This window comes from Ambystoma mexicanum, chromosome 3q, assembly GCF_040938575.1.
Source record: "Ambystoma mexicanum isolate Mex_15411 chromosome 3q, UKY_AmexF1_1, whole genome shotgun sequence".
NCBI lineage: Eukaryota > Metazoa > Chordata > Amphibia > Caudata > Ambystomatidae > Ambystoma > Ambystoma mexicanum.
Window position 1 is genome coordinate 464,576,188 of NC_090926.1, and position 14,479 is coordinate 464,590,666.

Below are 14,479 nucleotides of genomic sequence, written 5' to 3' on the forward strand. Positions count from 1 at the left end.
GTGACTACGACCTCGAAAGAGAGGGAGGGGAAAGTAAAAGGCATTCTTAAAGAGAAGAAAGAAAGACCACAAAACCCCACTCTCCCTACTGTGTATGGCCGGCGAGGCCTGGCCACGTGTTCGGCCGCGCCGAAGGATCCCCTCCGCTCGTCCTTCTGTCGAAGATCTTGCTCGGCGGAGAAACAGCTCTGCGTCGGGGGGGGGGGGGGGGATCTACGTTATTGATATTAATGACAAACGACCAAAGGTCGAAGAAAGTATTTTGCAATGTGTCTCTAGGAGCTCCGCATGAAGGCGACCAGTAGCTGGGCGGAAAAAAACAATCCGAGTGACCTCGACGCGTGAGGGATTGTGGGTACAACGCACGTCACTATAGGGATAGTGTTAGACACGCCTTGTCGACGTCCCCTTTTCGACTACGAAAAAAAAATGCAATACTCCGCAGTGACAACTGGATGTCGGACCTATGCACAGCATTAGATTCTAAGCAGATTAACAAACATCAGAAATATATATATATATATATATATATATATATATATATATATGATACATTACTCACCGTAATCGTATTTCTGATGCTTGTATCTGCTTAGATTCACATGCTGTGCATAGGCCGACATCTAGTGGAAGCTGCGGAGTATTACAGTTTGTTTTTCGAAACTCGAAAATGGGCGTCGACACAGGGCGTGCCAGTAATACTATCCCTAGTGTGACGTCCACTGTACCCAAGATCCCTCACGCGTCTAGGATCCTCAGATTGTATTTTTTCTGACATGAGGTAGCATGAGGAGTAGCGCGAGTACAGATAATCCAAGCAGATAGAAAGAAAGGTAAGACTACAAGCAATCATGCGCCTTCTCTCGGAGGGGAGGAAGGGTGGGTCGCATGTGAATCTAAGCAGATACAAGCATCAGAAATACGATTACGGTGAGTAATGTATCCCTTCTGAGGCTTGTGGAATCTGCTTAGATCACATGCTGTGCATAGATTAGTGAGCAGTACCAGAAGGAGGTGGGATGTGAGAAGGGTCATGAGCAAATAAGTGTCTTAGAACCGCTTGTCCCACTTGTGTATCTGCCTTGGAATGGGTATCAATGCAGTAATGCGGAGTAAAAGTGTGAATAGAGCTCCAAATAGCTGCTTTGCAAATGGTGTCAAGGGGTACATTTGCAATGAAAGCCAGAGTGGCCCCAATGCCTCTAGTAGAGTGGGCCCTTGGCGTAAAAGGCAGAGTCTTTTCAGAGAGTGAGTAACACAGCTGGATACAGTTAATAATCCACTTCGAGATGGCACCTTTAGAGACGCGATCCCACTCTCTGCCTGTAGCTACGGAGACAAACAGTTCATCTGTTTTCCTTAGCGGTCTGGTTTTATTTACATAGTAGAGGACCGTCCTATGCACATCTAGGGTGTGTAGTTTCACCTCAGCCGAGCTTTGCGGGTTCTGGAAGAAAGCCGGAAGCTCGATGGACTGGTTTACATGGAATTTTGATATAAATTTAGGTGAGAACCTAGGGTGTGTGCGTAAAACCAGTTTGTCTTTATGGATAGTAAAGAAGGGATCCTGCACTGACAGAGCCTGAATTTCACTGACCCTTCTTATAGAAGTAATAGCTACTAAGAAGGCCGTTTTATAAGTCAGGTGTTTGAGACTGCTTTTATGCATGGGTTCGAAAGGGGGGCCCATGAGCTTGGCTAGCACCACATTAAGGTCCCACCCTGGTGGTGGGTTTGAAATAGGAGGGTGAAGTCTCTTTACTCCTTCCATGAAGGCTTTAACTACTGGTACTTTCCACCACGAAACCTTGCTATGGGAAGTGGTGTAAACCGAGAGGGCTGCCAGGTGTACTTTCAGTGAGTTAAAAACCAATCCTGCATCTAGCAGGTGGAGCATGTATGTAACAATAGTGGAAAGAGTGCAATCAACCGGGTTGATTTGTCTACTCTGGCACCAGATAACGAACCTCTTCCACTTGTCAAAGTAACAGTGCCTTGTGTTTGGTTTCCTAGATTCCTTTAGGATGTCCATACACCTCTGTGGTAAATTGAGGTGTCCAAACTATGACCTCAGGAGCCATGCTGCCAGGTTCATTGAGTTGGGTTGCTGGTGCACTGTTTGACCTTGGTGCTGGGACAGTAGGTTGTACCAGGCTGGAAGTTTGATGGGCTCGCACACCGCCATCCTGCGTAGGTGTGGGAACCACGGTTGTCTTGCCCACATGGGAGCAACTAGGACGAGCGTCATCGACTCCCTGTTCATCTTGTTCACCACTTTCCTGATGAGAGGAGTTGGTGGAAAAGCGTACGCAAACATCCCTGACCAGTTCATCCACAGGGCGTTCCCCTGGGAGTCTGGTTGGGGGAACCTGGATGCAAATCCTGGGCATTGTCTGTTTTCGCTTGTGGCGAATAAGTCTATAGTGGGGAAACCCCACTGAGAGAAGAGATCTTCTACGACCTCTCTGTGAAGAACCCATTTGTGTTCCTCTGGGAGGGAGTCTCTGCTCAGAGCATCCGCTAGGGAATTGAGCTCCCCTGGAACATGTTGTGATGACAGGAAGATGTTCCGTCTGAGTGCCCATATCCAGATTTTCTGGGCAAGCTTGGACAGATTTGGCGAGCGAGTCCCTCCTTGCTTGTTCAGGTAGAACATGGCTGTAGTGCTGTCCGTCCGGATTGGCACTGACAGGTTTAGTAGGTGAGGCTCGAACGCCTGAAGCGCTCTGAATACTGCCAGAAGCTCTAGCAGGTTGATGTGGTTCTTGGCCACTGAGTGAGACCAGAGACCCTGAGCTGTGTGGTGGAGATGGTGAGCTCCCCACCCCGTCAGACATGCATCTGTAGTGACTATTGCCTGTACTTCGGGATCGTAAAAGGGTTTTTCTCTTGTCCACCAGTGAAGGCTTTGTACGAGTGTTGGCGAAACGACCACTTGATCGTCCCACTGACCACTTGCCTGAGACCACTGTTTTGCCAACCATTCCTGCATGGGACGCATGCGCAGGTGCGCGTGGGGGACCAGGTAAATGCATGACGCCATCATGCCCAGTAAACGCATTGCTTTGCGTACCGTTATTTGTTGACCGGACTGATAATGCGGAATTTGCAGTAGTATATTCCGAATTCTTTCTTCTGAAGGAAAGGTCAACCCCTCCTGGGTATCCAGGATTGCTCCTAGGAATTGTTTTGAGGTGCTTGGCACCAAGCTTGACTTCTTCTAGTTGATTGAGAAGCCTAACTCGTGGAGGAGGTCGATAGTCCTTTGAATGTTTGTCCTGCAAATTCCTGGGGTTTCCCCCGTTATGAGCCAGTCGTCCAGATAAGGGTACACTGGGATTGCCTCCCTGCGTAGGTGTGCAGCCGCCACCGCCAGTACCTTGGTGAATACCCTTGGTGCTGAAGCTATCCCGAAGGGCAGTACCTTGAATTGGTAGTGGCGACTGTCCACCTTGAAGCGCAAGTACTTTCTGTGCGTTGGGAACATGGAAATATGAAAATAAGCATCTTTCATATCCAAGGTTGCCATGTAATCCCCCTTTTTGTAGGAGGGGGATTACCTCTTGTAGCGTGGTCATACGAAATTTTTGGGGCTTGACATACTTGTTGGCAGGCCGCAAGTCCAATACTGGGCGCATTGTCAAGTCTTTCTTTGGCACAAGGAAGTAAGTTGAATAAATACCCTTGTTTACCTGGTGTCCCGGGACGAGTTCTATCGCGTCCTTTTGTAGAAGAATGGCGATCTCCTCGAGGAGAATCTTCTGATGTTCCAAGGAGTGTACTCTTTGTCGTGGAGGATGGTTCCAGGGACGCTGCAGTAGCATATCCCGTGGATACTGTTGACAGCACCCATCTGTCTGATGTGATCCCTTCCCAAGCCTGGGTGAAGTTTGAAATGCGTCCCCCTACTGGGGTTGCGTGAGAAGGGACCCTGAACTGAGCGTCACTGCTTTGGTGGAGGCGTGCCGCCTCCCTTGCTGGGGCTGCCTCTGCCCATACCACAACCTCTCTTATTACCTCTGCCGTAACCCTGGGTAGACTGTTGGTTGTTGTTCCACTGTGTACCCTGCCCCTGGGAATAGTTAGATCCTCTCTGGGAATTTTGGCCGCGTGGGCGACGAAAATTACTATTCCCTCTCTGGTTAGGGGGTTTATTGGTTAACTGGCCAAGGGATTTGAGTGTCTCGTATTCGTCCTTGGCATTTTTCAGTGAGTCTTCGACCGCCTTACCAAACAGATCGGCTTCCACCGGTTTGTCTAACAATGATGCCTGAGTTTCTGCCTTAAAACCAGACTGCCGTAACCACGCATGTCTCTTGATAACAGTACCTTCTGCTATCAATCTGCCTGCGTTGTCCGCGGCGTCGAAGGTTGCTTTCAAAATGCAACCAGACACGGCTCTACCCTCTGCGGAAATCCGAGCTAATTGGCCCTTTAATGTTTCAGGAGCAGAGGCTATGAGAGCCGCGACTTCTTCCCACTGATGGCAGTTGTAGCTGGCCAACAGGGTGGTGGAGTTACCAATCCTTGCTTGATAGGCGGACGTTGAGGCTACCTTCCTGCCGAAACCGTATAGTTTTTTGCTCTCCTTGTCGGGAGGAGCTTCTGACGAAGACAAGGGTGTGCCAGCCCGAGTGTTGGTGACAACTAGTGAGTCTGGTTTCAGATGTCCTCTTATATAGAGAGGAGGAGACTGTGCTGCCCTGAAAAGTTTTTCAACCCTGGGATTGACTGCTCTGGTGAGGTTTGGGTTCACCAGGGACAGATCTATTCTCCGCTGAATGGATTTAAGGATAGGGATGGTCTGGGCAACAGGCCTCCTTTCTCCCACTAACTCTTCTGCGAAGTCCCTTACCTCCTGTACACCGTGGGTGTCAATGTGGAAATGTTCTGCTGCGCGAGTGAGAACCTCATGTAGGAGGGGTTGGTTATCGACCGGGGAGTCGGTAACCGGGGCTTCGTTCTCTACCGGGGAATCTACTCTGTATGTTTCCGGGTCATCCTCTTCTTCCCCCTGGTCCTCATCATCCCCATAGTAGCCCGCCCGGTTTGCTCTTCTATCAACCCAAATTCTTGGTCTTCACAAAAGGAAGCCTCTCCTTGATACCGTGAGTATGGTCTTGCGTAAGGTTGTACCTCGAAGGGTTCGGACCTCATCGGAGTTTCAAACCGGGCCTTCTTACTCGGGGGGATAGGATCAGTAGAGCCTGAGGGTGTGGCCCCTTGTGGATCATACGAGAGAAAATGTTCTGGATTTTTATCATAAAAATCAGCCAAAGAAGACATTCTTGACATGACCCTATCTATGTCTTCACTGGACCATTTTATGGAACTGGGAGTGACTCTCTCAGCAAGTCTATGGGATTTATCTCGAGTAGCTTTGCTGGTTGTGGACCCATCAGCAGACCTGGGCTTGTCTGTCTGTTTAGGAGGGGTGGAGTGTTTCACAGGTGTAGAAGAATGTACTGGTAGTTTCTTCTGCTGTTTTCCCCCCTCCCCGTGTGTAGAAAAATGTTTTCCCTGTCCCTTAGTGGCTCTGGAGTTTTTCGACGCCTGGCGTCGAGGTTCGGGAGAAGTGTCCCTGTCCTTCGAGCGTGGGGCCTCGCTGGCTTTAATAGCGGGCTCCGACTCCTGGAGCGTGGCCTGGGGGTGGAAGTCTTCGTCTTCCGACGATCGAACTTCTGTTAGCCTAGGGAGCGAGGCACTCTTGGCAAGAGTGGATGATTGCCTGGAGTCATGCGGCGATCTTGATCGAGAGCGCCCAGAGGACACCGAATCGGACCGTTCTGTCTGTGCCTCTTTCCGAGAATTCGACGTCGTCGAGTCTCGGTTGGACTTAGTGTGTTTAGTGTGTGTATTATGTGAAGCGCTTTTGTCGCCGGGGGTCTTCCCCATAGCCGCCCTGCCGGACGACCTTCCGAGGTCGGGGAACTGCGCTAGGCTGTCTTTCGACGCCGTAATGCCCTCGCCGTCCGAAAGTACGGCGTCGCTGCCATCGCTGAAGGCGCCCTCCGCTGCCATGGCCGCCTGCCTGGCGTGGTGGGCCCAACGCTTCGTCGAATGGTTCTTAAGTGTCTTAGGTTTAAACCTACTACACGCTCTGCAGTTCGCTTCGGGGTGGTCCCTCGGCAAGCAGAGATTGCACGTGGCGTGCCTGTCGACCCAAGGGTATTTGCGATTGCACTTGGGGCAGAATTGAAAAGGGGTACCCTCCATACGCACCTTGAGGCAGCGGGCTGTTAAGTGTAGGAAATGTATAAGGTGTACCTATATACCAAGAGTGTAGAGTATGTACCACCCCCCACTCTCCCTACTTGCAGGGCCGAGGCCAGCGTCCTACCAGGCCCGGGCCGAGGCCAGCGGCCTTCCGAGGCCCAAATCCGTCGTGCAGCAGCCGACGGTCGATTTCTTCTCCAGCCGGCGTCGAGTGTCGAAGTTCGACGTTGGGGTGGGGAAGGATGTCAATAGATTATTATTATTTTAAATTCCAGCAAAAGTATGGCTAAGGCCAGGGGACTCCGCAAAATGCTTCCGACCAGTATGGCAGAAAAAAACAATCTGAGGATCCTAGATGCGTGAGGGATCTTGGGTACAGTGGACGTCGCACTAGGGATAGTATTACTGGCACGCCCTATGTCGACGCCCATTTTCGAGTTTCGAAAAACAAACTAATACTCCGCAGCTTCCACTAGATGTCGGCCTATGCACAGCATGTGATCTAAGCAGATTCCACAAGCCTCAGAGATATATAGATATATATATATATATATATATATATGAGAATGCATTACTTACCGTAAAAGCATTTCTGATGGTTGTATCTGCTTAGATTCACATGCTGTGCATAGGTCCGACATCCAGTGGTCACTGCGGAGTATTGCATTTTGTTTTTCGTAGTCGAAAAGGGGACGTCGACCAGGCGTGTCTGAAACACTATCCCTATAGTGACGTGCATTGTACCCACAATCCCTCACGCATCGAGGTCCCTCTGTTTGTATTTTTTCTGCCCTGAGGGAGCCTTCTAGACGTGAGTGAGTACAGAAAGAGAGAGAGATATATAAAGGAAGTCTATGTTCCTTCCATCCGAGCGGGGAGGAAGGGTGGGCGCATGTGAATCTAAGCAGATACAACCATCAGAAATGCTTTTACGGTAAGTAATGCATTCTCTTCTGATGTTTGTTAATCTGCTTAGAATCACATGCTGTGCATAGACTAGCGAGCAGTACCCGGAGTTGGCGGTGGGTTATGAGAAGGAACAGTAGAGAAAAGGTGTCGTAATACTGCCTGTCCCACCTGGGAGTCAGATCTAGAGTGTGTATCTAGACAGTAGTGTTTTGTAAAGGTGTGCACAGAACTCCAGGTAGCCGCTTTGCAGATGGACTCAAGGGGAACATTTGCAATGAATGCTATGGAAGCCCCCGTGCCTCGAGTAGAGTGTGCTCTTGGCTTAAAGGGTAGTTCTCTCTTAGCAAGAGTATAGCAGAGAGTGATGCATTGAACAATCCATCTAGAAATAGTGGACTTTGAAACCGCATCTCCTTCTCTTCCTGCTGCCACCGAGACGAAGAACTGATTAGTCTTCCTCAATGGTCTGGTTCTTTCCATGTAGAACATGACCGCCCTGCGTACATCAAGTGTGTGCAGAGTCCTTTCTCCCAATTTGGAAGGATTTTGAAAGAACGTTGGTAGTTCTATAGACTGGTTTACGTGGAATTTAGAAATAAATTTCGGAGCAAACCTAGGGTGAGTGCGTAGAACCACTTTATCTTTGTGAACTGTAACAAAGGGGTCTAGAATAGAAAGAGCCTGAAGTTCACTTACTCTCCTGATGGAGGTGATAGCTATTAAAAAAGCAGTCTTAAGAGTAAGATGTTTAAGGGATGCTTTGTGCATGGGTTCGAATGGAGAGCCCATGATTCTGGTAAGTACCACATTAAGGTCCCATCCGGGAGCAGGGTCAGCTATCGGGGGGTGTATTCTTTTTACTCCCTCCATGAATGCCTTTATAACTGGGATCTTCCACCACGACACTTTGAGTTGGGAGGTGGTGTATGCAGAAAGTGCCGCTAGGTGGACTTTAATGGAGTTAAACACTAGGCCTGAATCCAAGAGATGGGTCAGGTATAGTACCACATGTGTGGGAGAGCAGTCAATAGGGTTGATGCTTTTACTCCTGCACCAGATGACAAATCTCTTCCACTTGCTAGAATAGCAGTGGCGAGTGTTCGGTTTTCTGGCTTCCCTGAGGATGTCCATGCATCTTTGCGGGAGTTGTAGATGCCCGAACTCTATGACCTCAGGAGCCAAGCTGCTAAATTCATGTTCTGAGGGCATGGGTGCAGAGTCCTGCCCTTGTTCTGAGATAGCATGTTGTACGGGCAGGGGAGTTTTACTGGGGGAGATAGAGACATCTCCATCAAGTGAGCGAACCATGGCTGTCGGGCCCACATTGGGGCCACCAGTATCATGGTCACTTGTTCCTGGTGCATCTTGTGCACTACCTTGTTGAGAAGGGGAGTCGGGGGGGAAAAGCGTAAACAAATTTCCCTGACCATTGCATCGATAGACCGTTCCCCTTGGATTGGTTCTGGGGGTACCTGGAGGCGTAACGTAGGCATTGAGAGTTCTCCAGGGTTGCGAATAGGTCTATTTCTGGGAATCCCCATTGTGTGAAGACGTCGAAGACGATGTCTTCGTGCAGACGCCATTCGTACTCTTCGGGCAGGGGGAAATCTCTGCTGAGTCTGTCTGCCAGCAGATTGAGTTCCCCGGGTACATGTAGTGATAGTAGGAACATGTCCTGTTTGAGAGCCCACTTCCATATATTCTGGGCCAGTTTGGACAAGCCTGGAGAGTGGGTGCCCCCCTGCTTGTTGATGTAGTACATGGCTGTAGTGCTGTCCGTAAGGACCATTACTGTCTTGCCTTGTAGGAGTTCTTGGAAGGCTTTTAGCGCCTTGAATACCGCTAGTAGCTCCAGTAGATTGATGTGTTTGGATGCTACGTTCGGAGTCCACACTCCGTGAGCAGTCTGATGGGATAGGTGAGCACCCCATCCTGTGAGGGATGCGTCTGTGGTTAGAGTGGCTTCCGCCGCTGGTGTGGCAAAGGGTTTTCCTTTTTCCATGTTCCCCTTTGTCCACCACTGTAGCGAGAGAACCAAGGCCGCTGGCCTGACACCACTGGCTGTTGAGCCACTCTTGCATTGGGCGCATGCGCAGGCGCGCGTGAGGTACCAAATAAATACACGACGCCATCATTCCTAGCAAGCGCATTGCTTTGCGTACCGTCACCTCTCGGCCGGTCACATATTGGGGGATCTGAAACAGCATGTTTTGGACCCTCTCTTTGGAGGGGAAGACGAGGCCGTCCCTTGTTTGAATTAGAGCCCCTAGGAATTGTTTGATTTGACTGGGGTCTAGACTGGACTTCTTTTCGTTGATGGAGAAGCCCAGTTGGAACAAAAGGTCTACCGTCTTTTGGGTATTGGAGAAACATGTTTCGTAGGAGTCCCCTGTTATGAGCCAGTCGTCGAGGTAAGGGTAAACTGGGATGGACAACCTGCGCAGGTGGGCCGCAGCCACTGCCAGTACCTTTGTGAATACCCTTGGTGCTGAAGCTATACCGAAGGGTAGCACCTTGAACTGGTAGTGTTTGCCCTCTATCATGAACCTTAGGTATTTTCTGTGCGCTGGCAACATTGAAATATGAAAGTATGCATCTTTCATGTCCAATGTTGTCATGTAATCTCCCTGTGAAAGCAGCGGGATCACCTCCTGTAAGGTCACCATACGAAACTTTTGGGGTTTGATAAACTTGTTCGCTGGGCGCAGATCTAATACAGGGCGCATGGTTAGATCCTTTTTGGGTACAAGGAAGTACACTGAATAAATACCTTCCGTTACCTGAGATAGAGGCACGACCTCTATGGCTCCTTTTTCCAGCAGTTGTTGTACTTCTTGAAGAAGGATGGCAAGATGTTCCGGCGTCAACCGCCGTCCCCTCGGGGGTCTGTAGGATGGGGAACTGTTGAATTCGATACAGTATCCGTGGGCTACGGTGGAAAGTACCCAACGGTCTGACGTTATCTCCTCCCATGCAGGAAGAAAGGATGTTATCCGGCCCCCGACCGGTGTTGCATGGGAGGGGACGCGAATCTTCGCGTCACTTGGAGTTGTTGGGGGCTTGGGAGCCTCTGGGGGTGGATCCCCGACCTCTCCCTTTGCCCCGGCGTTGGCCTCTTTGGCTGTACTGCCCACTATTGGCTTGGTAATTGGTGGCAGGGTATTGCTGATGCTGACCTTGTTGTTGTTGCCGTTGGCCACGAAAAAAGCGCTTGTTGCCATAGCCGCGTCTGGTAGTGGGCTTAGAGATCTGGTCAAGAGTCTTGATAGTGTCGAACTCTTTTTTGGCCATCTCTAGGGCTTCATCTACCGCCTTTCCGAAGAGGTTGGCGTCCTCGACAGGTTTATTTATTAAAGACGCCTGTGTCTCCGGTTTAAAGCCTGAGTTGCGCAGCCATACATGGCGCTTTAGGAGTATTCCTTGTACCAGGGAACGTCCTGCTGTTTCTGCCGCGTCCAGAGAGTTTTTTACAATGCTCTGGTTCACTTGTGTTCCTTCGCCAATAGTCGACAGTAGGCGTGTACGTAAAAGCTCCGGTGCTTCCTCTGCGTCTTTGCGCAGTTTGGCCCACTGCGCGTCTGCGTAGCTCGCAAGCAAGGAATTGTTGTTGGCAATTCTTGCTGAGAAGGCAGCCGAGGAAGTAACTCTTTTTGCAAGGGCATATAGCCTCTTGCCCTCCTTGTCAGGGGATGCCTCACTGGTGGAAAGTGGTACCCCTGCCCTCTTTCTAGTATTAGATACAACTAGGGAGTCCGGTATGGAATGTCCCCTAATGTAGAGCGGGTCTGAGGGTGAAGGAGCGAAAAGTTTCTCAATCCGTGGATTGACCCCTCTGATCAATGCGGGAGTGGACAGCGACGGGGTGATCCTCCTTTTCACTGAGGCGAGGAGTGGAATGGTCTGGCTGACCGGGGGTTTTTCTTTAATGACTCTTTCTACAAAGTCTAATTCTGGAGAGAGTTCTCCCGTGTCCAGTTCGAAATGCGCTGCTGCTCTGCGCAACAGTGCATTGAAAGTAGGCTGATCGTCAATTGGAGACGTGTTCCTAACTGGAGAATTATCCGGAGGAGTTAGATTTAGGGCATCAGTGTCGGAACACACTGATGGTGATTGCCAGGGGTGCGAAGGTCCTTCTCCTGGGCTAATCCCGAAGCCTTCTTCTATCATATCTGTTCTGTCTTCTAGACATTCCTCCTGGTCCATGAAATCATCTTCTTCCTCGAAGTATTGTTCCTCCCCAGTGAGGTCATATACATCTTGGGAGTCTGAGGCTGTGTCCAGCAGGGGATCGACCAGCCTCGGTTTTTTGGCTCTGGGGTCGTCTTGAGGCCCTTCTCTAGTTCTTCTGAGAGTTAGAGGGGCTTGGGTACTCATAAACTTTTCCATCCTCTCCATACAGAGGTGGAGTCTCTCCATAGTTTCATGGGGTACCCCAGAGCGGTCTAGCGGGGGAAAACTCGAGTTGTCTACCTCGAAATGGCTCGACCTCTCCCAAAGCGTCGAGGAAAGTGTCCCGTCGCCCTCCTCAAAACCCTCAGGTGTGTCGGGAGACTCCCTGACTGAAGGGGGTAGTCCCTGCTTTCCTTCGGGTGTTTTCGGCGTATCCTTTGATCTATGCGTAACGCTCGACGAAATCTTCGGCGTACGCTTTTGGGCGTCGGCTACAACGATCCTGGCTAAGCTATCGGCGACATTCTTGTCGGCGGAAGCTTGAGTTTTCGACGCTATGGGTATCGAGCGCTGTACGGCGGTCTGCGCCTTCTGTTGAAGCGCACCGGCCGATGGTTTGGTGGTGGTGCCCTTGTTTGCCGAAAGCCCAGTCGCAGGTCGCGGCTGCGGTTGCGAGAGGGGCTTCGAACCCGAACGGTCCGAGGAGGCCGCCGGTGGAACCTGCGTCTCCTTGGGCGCCGAAGCTCTCTTCGACTTAGACGAAGAAGAGCCATGGGTTGTGTGCTTACCTTTATGTGAATCTTTGTGTGCGTCAGTGTCGCCGGGGTGTTCATCCCCATAAGCAGGGCGTGAGCCGAGCCCGTCGGGGCCGGGGACAGACGACGAAGCGCGTAAGCGCTCCTTAGAGGGGGTTTCGACTTCCGTGGCGGAGGTCGTGTCATCGCGTTCCTCGTCACTGTCGGTGGTAGCAGCGGCGGGTGAACCTTCGGCCTTCGACATCGCGTAGGCCGCCCACCTTTTAACCCTACGGTCTTTTAGAGTTTTAGGCTTCAGAAGCCGACAAGCCGCGCACCCTTCCTCTTTGTGATCGAGGGGCAAGCAGCGGTTACACCGTGAGTGCTTGTCCTTCCAAGTGAATTTGCCTTTACAAAGTGGGCAAAACCTAATTGGTGTCCTCTCCATAGCAGAGGCAATAAATCGCGATAAACACCCCCAGGGAAAGGAAGGGGAAAGGGAAAGGCATTCTCAGAAAGACCCAGAGATGTCCCACGACCCCACTCTCCCTACTGTATGTGGCCAGCGAGGCCAGGCCACGTGTTCGGCAGCGCCGAAGATTTCCTCCGCTCGACCCTCCGTCGACGATTTTGCTCGGCGGAGAACAGCTACACTGCGTCGAGGGAGTGCTGTATTAATCTTCGTAGAAGAAACGACCAAAGGTCGAGGGTTGCAATGTCTCTCGAGGAGCTCCGCGTGAAGGCGACCAGAAGCTGGGCGGAAAAAAACAATCTGAGGGACCTCGACGCGTGAGGGATTGTGGGTACAATGCACGTCACTATAGGGATAGTGTTTCAGACACGCCTGGTCGACGTCCCCTTTTCGACTACGAAAAACAAAATGCAATACTCCGCAGTGACCACTGGATGTCGGACCTATGCACAGCATGTGATTCTAAGCAGATTAACAAACATCAGAAATATATATATAGGTGCATAGCCTGCAATCTATTCACTACCTAGCCAGTCTTCGAATTACTTTGTCTACTTGCGTTACTGTGTCTGTACATTTGTAAAATGTTTTTGCATTTTCTTCTGTTCGTCTCTGCACGTGCAATCTTCAATTTGCTCCCGAAATGTTGCTCACTTCACTACTTCATCTGATTCTATAAGGTCTATATTTTTTCTTCATTCACATCTCTTCTGGGTGCATCACTTCTGCTTTATGTGACGTCACCAGTCTTCTCTTTCATTCATTTTCCTACTTCTTCCGGAATTTCCTTCAGAAGACCGTAATTTCTCTGCGGTTACATATAGGGTTTTCTCAATGGATACCGTGTTTCAAGGACTTTTCGCGACATAGGCACCATTATTGGCTTTGCGCATGTCGCAATTTCCGGTTGCCAACATGGCGACAGTATGACCCAGCGGTCAGTGATTGGCTTAGAAGGGAGGAATACAGTTTTAAAGCAAAAGTGAAACTGTTTTTTCTTTTGCCGATGATTCCCAGCCAGATGACATGGAATATTCATGACCATGTGAATCCACGCCAGATCCCATGCTGGACAAGAGTATGTTCCTTTCCTACTCAACTGGAGTCTTTGACTAGGCTCTCAAGTGGTTTTGCTCCTTTCTGGAAGGTTGATCCCAAAGTGTTAAGGTGGGTTGCTTCTTCTCTAAAGCCTCCCTGATCTAATGAGTCACTGAAGTGTCTACGTTGTCGCCTCTTATATCCAACATCAAATCTTCGCAAAGTACAATCTTAGTGATCATTTATAAGCAAAGGTTACTTAGATTTGTGCGAGTAATTCCAACCCTCTGAGGACCATCATAAGCGTTTCCTCCTGCCCGAGTCAGAGGTTGGATGATTATCAATGGGCTTCAACTTAATTCCTCTGAGACAGGAAGATTTATGCTGTGATCAGCAGGTGGCGAAATTGTAAAATCTATATTTCAGGCTACTACTGTTCGAACATGCCTTTACTACCTCCTGAAAGACAATCATCCTGTTGTTGTGGAGATCCTTGATAACCTATAAAAATGCTCATTTGGCACAGAGTTCAGAAGGTCAACTTGCTCAACTACAGTTGGCACAGAACGCTGGTGGTCAACTTATTGTTCAGTTGCCTAAATTCACATCACTTTCCCAGTTGAGGCAAAATTTACAGTGGCCACCTATCAGGCATAGAAAAGATTTTAAGTTGATCTGCCTATCCTTGAAATGTCTGCATGGGCTTGTACCCGTCTCTGGCCAAGAAGATTCCACCACACCAACTTACTAGGACACAACTCCCTCAACCAGCATTTATTTCTTAAACCTAGTTCTCATTGTAAATCAAACATTGAAAAGATGATTTTGGTGCTCGGACCGTGCCTTTGGAATCCTTTGCCCTCAAGCCCCAACTTGGAAATATCACCTCCAAGTCACTGTTTTGGAAAGCCCTAAAAACTTATCTTTTCTGCTGATTGAA

The 14,479-nt window shown here is 49.9% G+C and overlaps 1 protein-coding gene across 8 annotated transcripts in view; it reads right to left on the reverse strand.

Moving 5' to 3' along the window:
- The window catches only part of WDR55 (WD repeat domain 55), a 415,882-nt gene that overhangs the window by 35,815 nt on the left and 365,588 nt on the right, over positions 1-14,479 (reverse strand). The gene's annotated exons all lie outside the window — the stretch shown is intronic.